Source organism: Ostrinia nubilalis, chromosome 26 (genome assembly GCF_963855985.1).
Source record: "Ostrinia nubilalis chromosome 26, ilOstNubi1.1, whole genome shotgun sequence".
Taxonomy (NCBI): domain Eukaryota; kingdom Metazoa; phylum Arthropoda; class Insecta; order Lepidoptera; family Crambidae; genus Ostrinia; species Ostrinia nubilalis.
Genome location: NC_087113.1, coordinates 8,238,016 through 8,247,965, shown reverse-complemented (window position 1 = coordinate 8,247,965; position 9,950 = coordinate 8,238,016).

The following is a 9,950-nucleotide window of genomic DNA, read 5'->3' as shown; positions in this document are numbered from 1 at the left end:
TATTCAATTGACTCAATTCTTTGTGTGGCGTTGTGACCAATTTTATCGTGTAATCCTTTTGTAATCATTTACGGTTTAAGAAGTTTAACTTTACATCAATTCAAAATGTCAAAATCAGAGTTCAGAGTACCCAAGGACGTGCTCCCCGTACCGGTAGACGTGGACTTGCCAATGTCGGAGGACGATAGAGCCACAAGCCCAGTAGCGGACGTCCAAAGGGAAAAAAGGGGCAGAAAACCTGCTCCCTCAACTATTGCAATGAATTTAGACCTCAGTATCCTCCTAAAATTCATAAAGCCATACGATGGCAGTAGAGAAACTTTAAACTCTTTTATCATAAACTGCAACAACGCCTACAACTTAGCCACGGAAACCCAAAAACATATAGTTTTTAAATACATATTATGCCAACTTCAAGGGAAAGCGGAAGTCGCGTGCTCCATAAAAGAATTCACCAATTGGGAACAATTGAAGGAATTCTTGAAAACTCAATTCAGTGAGCGTAAACATTATGCGCACCTGCTAATGGACCTCCAGGAAAGTAAGCAGGGCGGTAATGAAAACGTCAGCCAGTACGCGCTCCGAGTCGAGACATGCCTGTCCCAACTCCTGACGGAGATATCGTTGTCGCACACTAAAGTCAAAGAAATTCCCGGTAGGACAGCCGCAATGGAGGATCTCGCTCTCCACCATTTCTTAATGGGATTACATCCCCGTATCTCCAATATAGTGAGATGTCGCTCACCATCAACCCTCAACGAAGCCGTAAACCTCGCCGTATCCGAAGAACGGATACAACAGACTCTATACAAAAAACCTGTTCCCGACCAAAGACCCAACAACAATAACAATAATCGATTCACGAGACCCCGTCAGAATTTCAACAACCAACAACAAAGTTCTCAATCTCAACCTCAACCTTCGGGTTCCAACTCCGCTGTCGTATGTCGATACTGCAAAGCCCCAGGGCACACTATCGACGTCTGTCGAAAACGAGAATACAATAACAGAATGAGGGGTCAAAGGCCTCCACTCAACACCCCAAATCCTCAATTCCGTAGGGTCAACTTCAACCAGGACCAACAGGAGGACGACGAGGGTCATGACGAAGTTGACTTCAATCCCTCCGAAAATTTAAACGAGTAGTGGACTCCCGGCGGTGTCCCGCGAGTCCAAAACGCAAACCAACCCTGATTCCAAATGAAAAGACACCCACTGTATCCACTGCATCCACTGTATCCTCTGTATCCACCGTATCCACTGTATCCGCCAAACCAAAGGCGACCGCTGTATCCACTGCATCCACTGTATCCGCCGAACCAAAGGCGACCGCTGTATCCACTGTATCCGCCAAACCAAAGGCGACCACTGTATCCACTGCATCCACTGTATCCACTGCATCCTCTGTATCCACTGCATCCACTGTATCCGCCAAACCAAAGGCGACCACTGTATCCACTGCATCCACTGTATCCGCCAAACCAAAGGCGACCACTGTATCCTCTGCACCAAAGCCAACCACCGTATCCACTGTATCCGCTGAGTCAAAGTCAACCACTGTATCAAATGCAAAATCCACTACACCCAAGCGCAGGCCTTCCCTGACGACTCCGCTAACTGAAAAAAACACACAAATTTACGAAATATCATTTGATCCCTCAATCAAATCGTTACCACATGTTGTAATCAACACAGCCGCTTCTGAAATGCCACTGTCGCTTTTAATTGACACAGGTTCTTCAATAAGCCTACTCAAAAAGTCGTGTATCAAACCTCAAACTCCGCTGAACGAGGAAAAGCTCAAACTTAAGGGCTTTAACTCTGCTGACGAATCCGTCCCAACGTTGGGCTCACTTAATTTGGCGTTATACATAAAAGACAAACCCAAAGTTTCCATCAAACACAAATTCCACGTAGTGGGAGACATTGATTTCCCCTACGACGGCATCGTGGGTAACGACCTCCTTAACCAATTCAATGGCAGCATCGACTTCACGCGCGAAGCCCTGAAGCTTGGAAAACATATCCTGAAGTTATTCTTTACGGATCCTTATTACACCGTTCCAGCACGCTCAGAGAAAGTAATAGAGTGTTCAGTTTCTAATCCTGACCTTAAAGAAGGTGTCATTCTAGATCAGCATATATCTCAGAACCTACTAATATCAAACTGCTTAGTAAAAGTCAAGGAAAATGATAAAATTAACATAACAGTCGCCAATACTTCAGAACAGCCAATAAATATCAAAACAAATCTCAATCTTCACCTGGAACCTCTTCATACCTCTGCGTATCCTGTCCATACTAGTAGACAAACGACATCCAAACGAACTGAAGAAGTAATAAATTCACTCAGAGCAAATCACTTGAACCAAGAAGAGAGAGATGCTCTTATAGATCTCTGCTCCCAATACTCAGATATCTTCCACTTGCCAGGCGATCAATTAACTTTCACCACTGCTCTCGACCACAAAATCAAAACTACAGTCGACGAACCAGTTCACACCAAATCCTACAGATTCCCAGAATGCCATAAGCAGGAGGTAGAATCGCAAATCAACCAAATGCTTGACCAAAACATTATCGAGCCCTCTTCATCGCCGTGGAGCTCTCCCATATGGATAGTTCCCAAAAAACTAGATTCCCAAGGAAGACGAAAATGGAGAGTTGTCATCGACTATAGGAAGTTGAACAACATCACTATAGGCGAAACCTATCCCATTCCCCAAATCCATGAAATCCTCGACCAGCTAGGCAAGAGCAAATACTTCAGCACTCTGGATCTTACCTCTGGCTTCCATCAAATTCTCGTATCTCCTGAAGACGCACCCAAAACCGCGTTCTCCGTCCCTCAGGGACATTTCCAATTCAATAGGATGCCATTTGGGCTTAAAAATGCGCCATCCACCTTCCAAAAACTCATGAACAACTGCCTTTCTGGCCTTCAGGGTACACGATGCTTCGTCTACTTAGACGATATCGTCGTGTACTCACCTGACCTATTTTCCCAAATCGACAACCTCAAAATCGTCTTCAACAGAATCCGTAGTTTCAATTTAAAACTCCAGCCGGACAAGTGTGAGTTCCTCCGGAAGGAAGTGGCTTACCTTGGCCATATCATCAGTGAAAATGGCGTTAAGCCTAACCCCGACAAGACCAACGCCGTAACAGAATTTCCAGTACCCCAATCTCCAAAAGATGTGAAATCTTTCCTGGGTTTAGTCTCCTATTATAGGAGATTCATATCAGATTTCTCAAAACTAGCTAAACCCTTAACTTCCCTCCTTAAAAAGGACACGCCTTTTAATTGGCAAAACGAGCAACAACTCGCATTCGAATCCCTAAAAAACAAACTTGTCTCAGCCCCGATTTTAGCTTATCCAGACTTTACACAACCCTTCCTTCTGACTTGCGACGCTTCCAACTATGCGATATCCGCAATATTATCCCAAGGTCCCGTGGGACGAGACCGTCCCATTGCATACGCATCTCGCACTCTCAATAAGGCGGAATGCAATTACAGTGTAACTGAAAAGGAATGCCTAGCAATCCTGTTCGGCACTAAAACGTTTCGACCTTACCTCTATGGAACCCGTTTCACAATCATCACAGACCACAAACCCCTTCAATGGCTTTTTAATTGCAAGGACCCCGGGTCTCGCTTAGTCCGGTGGCGCCTAAAACTGGAAGAGTTCGAGTATAATATCCAATATAAAAAAGGCAAAGTAAACGCCAATGCTGACGCATTATCTCGACATCCTGTAAATCCAATAATTCCTACCGACTCTCCACCGCAATTAGAAGCTCCAAATCAACTTGATCCTGTCCAATCCGCTGATAACAGAAATAATGACTTACCTTTTAGTCCGCTCACGCTGGATGACCTAAATATTCAGCTCCCGCATACTTCTGAAAATGATAGTGACAGTATACCTAACATTGACCTATTAGATGATGATCGTGAAATCACATTCCCATCCAGTCCTGAAGAAACTAACCCGACTCAATCCCCTGAACCTGCAATTCCTACTACAACTACTCCTGATCCTACACCTTCTACAAGTAAAAACATTCCCGCTGAATCCAATCCTGAAATGCAAGAAAACTTACCTCCTCAGCCACTCCTAGATGCTCCCGATCCATCACCTGGAAATCAAGATACCTTACCTCAGCTCCTCCCAACGCCTGACTCTCCCCTGCAAGATCCTGAAACACTTAACCTAAGTCCCAACTTACCTTCAAGTCCAGAACACGTAGCCCTCGGTGATGATTACTCCAAATTCCTGAAAGAAATCAATAATAAAAACAGAAATTATAACACAAAGGTGTTAGAACATAATCAATCCCTATTGAAATCTCATGCCAAAATCCTACTAGTCCCTACGTCCATCGATTTAGACGAATCGAATGCCTATATCTCCGAAATTCTTGAACAAGCTACAGACCCCAAAGAAATACTGTATTCAGAAAAACAACTATACTCATTCGAGAGAATCCCTGACATTAACAATAAATCAATTTATCTTATCTATCCTAAAGTAAACCACTTTGACGAGTGTACTTACCCAGAAATATTCCAAACATTGAAAACTGTAAGAAACCACTTATTAGAATCAACAGATGACGTAATCGAAATCGCATTACCTGACTTTAAAAATCCATTCCAAAAACATTCTTTTGCTAAAATATACAACATCATTGTCTACCTTTTCCACGACACTAATATTACAGTAAATATCTACCACAACAATATAATTCATCCAAGCCTTAGTGAAATAAAGAAAATCCTAAGAGAAAATCACGACCTCCCGATTGCTGGCCATTTGGGTTGCAATCGAATGCTAAGCCGAATCCAAGAACGCTATTACTGGAAAGGAATGAAAAGCGACGTAGAATCATACATTAAAAACTGCACTTCCTGTCAGGAAAACAAGGCCCTAAGACGAACAAACAAGGCGCCCATGCAGATAACCACCACTTCTACTAGCCCTTTTCAAAGAATAGCCCTGGACATTGTAGGTCCACTTCCCGAATCAGGTCCCGCAAAACTTAAATATATACTAACAATACAGGATGATCTAACCAAATTCTCGGTAGCTTATCCTTTACGTAGTGTCTCTTCCGAAGAAACAACCGACTGTCTGGTCCACTTCATTTCCCTATTCGGCATCCCAGTTTCAATTCTCACTGATCAAGGCACAAACTTTACCGCTGACCTCTTTAAAAAGACCTGTTCCTTCCTCAAAATAAAACAGATATGGTCCACTCCGTATCATCCACAAACTCAAGGAGCTCTGGAAAGAAGTCATTCGACACTTAAAGAATATCTGAAGTCTTACGTTAACGAGAACCAAGATGATTGGCCCCGTTACGTTTACACGGCTATCCTAGCTTACAATTCAGCCATTCATAGTACCACGAACTTCACCCCTTACGAACTACTGTTTGGGCACAAGGCCTTTATTCCCGATTCCATTTACAGTCAAGACCTCACTACTTACCCCGACTACGTCCGGATGCTCCAACACCGACTTAAATTATCCTGGGAACGGGCTGTTGAAAACATCGAAAAATCCAAAGAAAGATCCAAAGGCTACTACGATAGCAGGACTCGTCCCGTTAAATACAAGTGGGAGACTTTGTATATTTGAAAAATCATGTAAGACTGCGTAAAGCACTTTCACCTATATGGAAAGGTCCATACAAGGTTATTGCTGTTCATAACAACAATACCCTCACTCTTTTAATCAATAGACGTCACGTCAAACATCACTGCGACGAGGTGAAATTAGCTGGCGTCTTTCCTAGTTCTCCTTAGTTAAGTAATATAATAGGTTAGTTATCACTAGACGTTAGAACTTACTTTTAATTTGTTTATTTTCAGCGTGTCGGCTACGGCTACGCCAAGTTTCATAACACCAATACCCACAAGTTCGGGCATCTATTTTGATTATATTGGAAAAGCCAAAATCATTAGTGGAAATTTAAGGATACTGATTCCATTAGACATTTCATATATAAGGCCGCATATACAAAATATTAATCAGGAACTGGATAAGGTCAAATTCATTTGCGAAAAAATAAAACCGCTAGATAATTCCGAGTGCTTTAACATCCTTCAACCTTTTGCAATCCGTTTTAAAGATATAATCAAAGATTATTCTTCAATAACTCATTTAATAGACAGTAGAGTAAAACGTAGCGCATGGATCCCCGGAATAGGCTCCCTTATGAAGCAGATCTTCGGTACTCTGGACGAAGATGATGCTATCAAATACGATGCGGCTATAAAACATGTACAAAACAACCAAAAGAGATTAGCTTCATTAATGAAAGATCACATATTAGTCACTACATCTGTATTATCCGCTTATAATGAAACATTAAGTAAAATCAAGGTTAACGAAGATAATCTCAGTGCAGCTATCAACAAGCTCTCAGCCAAACTTATAAATATCTCTGATACTACCAATAGTCTATTAATAACTTCTGAAATAAATGAAATTTTCACCAATTTAGAATCATCTTTGCTTACCATATCGTTTCAGATCGAAGACATAATCAATGCAATCTTATTTAGTAATGTTAATGTCATTCATCCGTCAGTAATAACTCCGCAACAACTTTATAGAGAGCTTGCCGATAACTACCGACACTTACCCAGTGATTTGGAACTTGCCGTAGACTTAGATATAAATTTGATTCATGTTATTTTAAATCTTAGTAATTTAGTTAGCTATTATGTTAGTAATAAGATAATGTTTGTACTACAAGTGCCCCTAGTAGGTCCACGCCAGTTTTATTTGTATAATAATATACCGTTACCAACTCCTCACAACTTAACAACACCAGACTCATTCAGCGTTGTAATACCTAGCCATAAGTATATCCTTATAACAAAGGACAAACTACACTACAATAACTTGGATTCCCTCGAAAAGTGCAAACATACCAATAAACAAAACTATATCTGTGAATCAGTGAATGTGTTCCCAACCAGTGAAAACCCCAATTGTGAAAGTGAACTATTATCTAAAGTAATAACAAAACTACCTAATCAGTGTCGAACGGAATTCATCCGTGGTAATTTGGACGTTTGGAAACCACTCCGGAATAATAAGTGGATATTTGTTCAATCCACCTTGAGTAAATTGTCAATAGATTGTTCAAATTCCGAAACGTTAGAAACTAATATTATAGGAACCGGAATCATAGAAATTCCAACATCTTGTAAAGCTTATTGTAAAGATACCCAATTGATACCAAAAAATAATGTATTAAATATAACTTTACCTTCATCTAACTTAGACTTTAATTTGATTAATGACAGTTGTTGTAATATCCGTAAATTCAAGGAAATGGCCGATGGTGTACCCAACATCAAGTTAAAAGATCTCGATCTGAATAAAGTAAATTTTGGAAAATACACTAATGATAAAATTTTAACCGAATTAAATAAAGTTATCCAAGAACCACATATCATTAAATACGGGGCACACTATTCGTCGTTTATCCTATTCCTAATCATAATTGTAATAATTGTAATAGTCTATAAGTATAATAATTTTACTAAAATAAAAACAGGCAGCATTCACGATGTCGAACAAACCGAACTCGCGATTACTCGTACCGCTCCTAAAGCAGAATCTAAATCCGAACAGAACCCGGGAACCTCATTCCCCAAAATTCGCAGGAACCTTTAGATAAATTTTACTTAAACCCATAAACTTAGGAGATTAACCCCTAAGTTTATTCTTGATGGGGGGAGGTGTTACATCCCTCTGATGTACATAAAACCCCTGATGCCCAGAAAATCCTGCGGCATCAGCATTTTTGCCCGAGTTGGCTCGCCCGCTTCACGGGCTCGCCAGTTCTTCGCTACCACTCGTGCGTGACGGCTGCCTCTTTCAAATCCAATCATTGTATTTTATTTTAGCTAGAATAATTAGCCTTTTTTAAAAAAGACTCTATCAAAGCCCGGCCTAACAGTACCATTAAGCTGGTCTGATGATGGAGTCAGGAGGTGGCCATAGAAATTCGAAACGAAACGGTGGAAACTTACCGAGTTTGGATTTGTTGGGTTTGTCTTTTCGAGCACTTTGGTGCTAAATTGTATTGAAATTGAACCAAGGCTCTGAGATTGAGATACTATAGACTAAGAGCTGGTGAACGCCAGACCTACGTCATTTTATAAAAGCTGAAAGTTTGTCAGCGTATGCTCCCAATATAGGTTAGAATGTTGGTGGATTATGAATTTTGGGTCATCGTTGCTTTGGCAGCTATCCTAAAAAAAACTGGCAAGGAGTTGGAACTGTCAAAACTGTGTGGCTGATGTCGAAACAACTTCTAATCATTGCCTAAATATTATACATAAAAATCAGATTTTATGGTATAACGTAAGTAGAATTACAATTAGTCTATTGAATACAGAAAAAGCCACCGTAAAAGTTAGGCTTGCGTTATACCATAAAAGCTGATTTTTAAATATTAGGGCAATAATTAGAAGTACTTTCCTCATCAGCCAGACAGTTTTGACAGTTCCAACTCCTTGCCAGACAGTTTTTTTAGGATAGCTGCTAAAGCCACGATGACCCAAACTTCATGATTCACCTACATTGCGAGCATACGCTGACAAACTTTCAGCTTTTATAAAATGACGTAGGTCTGGCGTTCACTAGCTCTTAGTCTTCTACTAAAAAGTGTAAAATAAAATTATAATAATAAAATACTTTTTTTTTTAAAACAAGCTTTTATGTTGAAATGCAGTTGTTACTAAAAGTACTTATTATTATTCTGTGCTAAAACGAAAAAAATAATTGTATGTAAGGTTCAAATAATTTCGAAAGCTTCTAGCGCAAACATAAATAAAAGAGGAGTAAATTCCGTGCGCGATACAATCTTATACTGTATACAATTACTTTTTTCGTTTTATTATCATGTATCAACGGATTAACGATTAACGTTAACTTCCGTTAAATCTTGCTAAATGTAACGTTTTAACGTTTAACGAAGTTAATTTTTTTATTAACGGTTTAACGATTAACGAAGTTAACTATTTGATTAACGGTGCCCAGCTATGGGTATGTTCACATATTTTAGAGTGCATTAGTGCGACTGACTCTTATTGTAAATTATTTAATTTTATGTTTTTAAAATGTATACAACTAAAGATTGAGTCTGACTGGAGGATTTTTGACGAATTCAAAACTTATATTATTTTGGGAGATCTCATGACATTTTATCGATTTTTTTATTAATATTTTATTTCCAAAAATTCTCTGGTGTTTATAATAGATATGGGTAAATCAGAAAATGTCTTGCATTAAACGCTGAAGTGAAATGTTCTTTTAGAGAATTTATGATGCTGTCAAATACATAATTTATTACCCGGGTTTACCCATGTCTACCATTATGTTGGTATGTGGTTTAATGCGACATGTTGTATGAGACAGGTTTTTTGTATGAATGAGTCCCATACAAATGACGCAATTGTTTTTGTTTAACGGTGTTTTTATTTTGTTTAAGTGTACTTATCGGGTACTCTTGTGATAATGTTATTATTGTTTTTCTATTTATTTGTAATTTATTAAGATGAATAAATGACTTTTATACGACTGTACGTTTTTAATTCGTTTCTGGTTTTATTTGTTTTTGATTCAGGGAATTCATATCAAAACATAAAGGGATATCATTACAATATTTTTAATAATTATATTATACGCCCAGTTGCTGGAAGAATAAATATTTAAAATTCAATTAGGCAACTTGGCCCGTGTACCAAGCCAAAAGTGGGCCAAGTCGCTGGAACACTCGTGTTATCTGTGGTTTTATTAAAAATAAATTCTCATTGTGACAACCTCCATGCTCATTGAAATATCTATGGAAAGTTATCTATGACTGACCGTTGGATTTGTATTTCAGTCTCCTTGGTGGTTGTAAAAAATGTTTTTGGC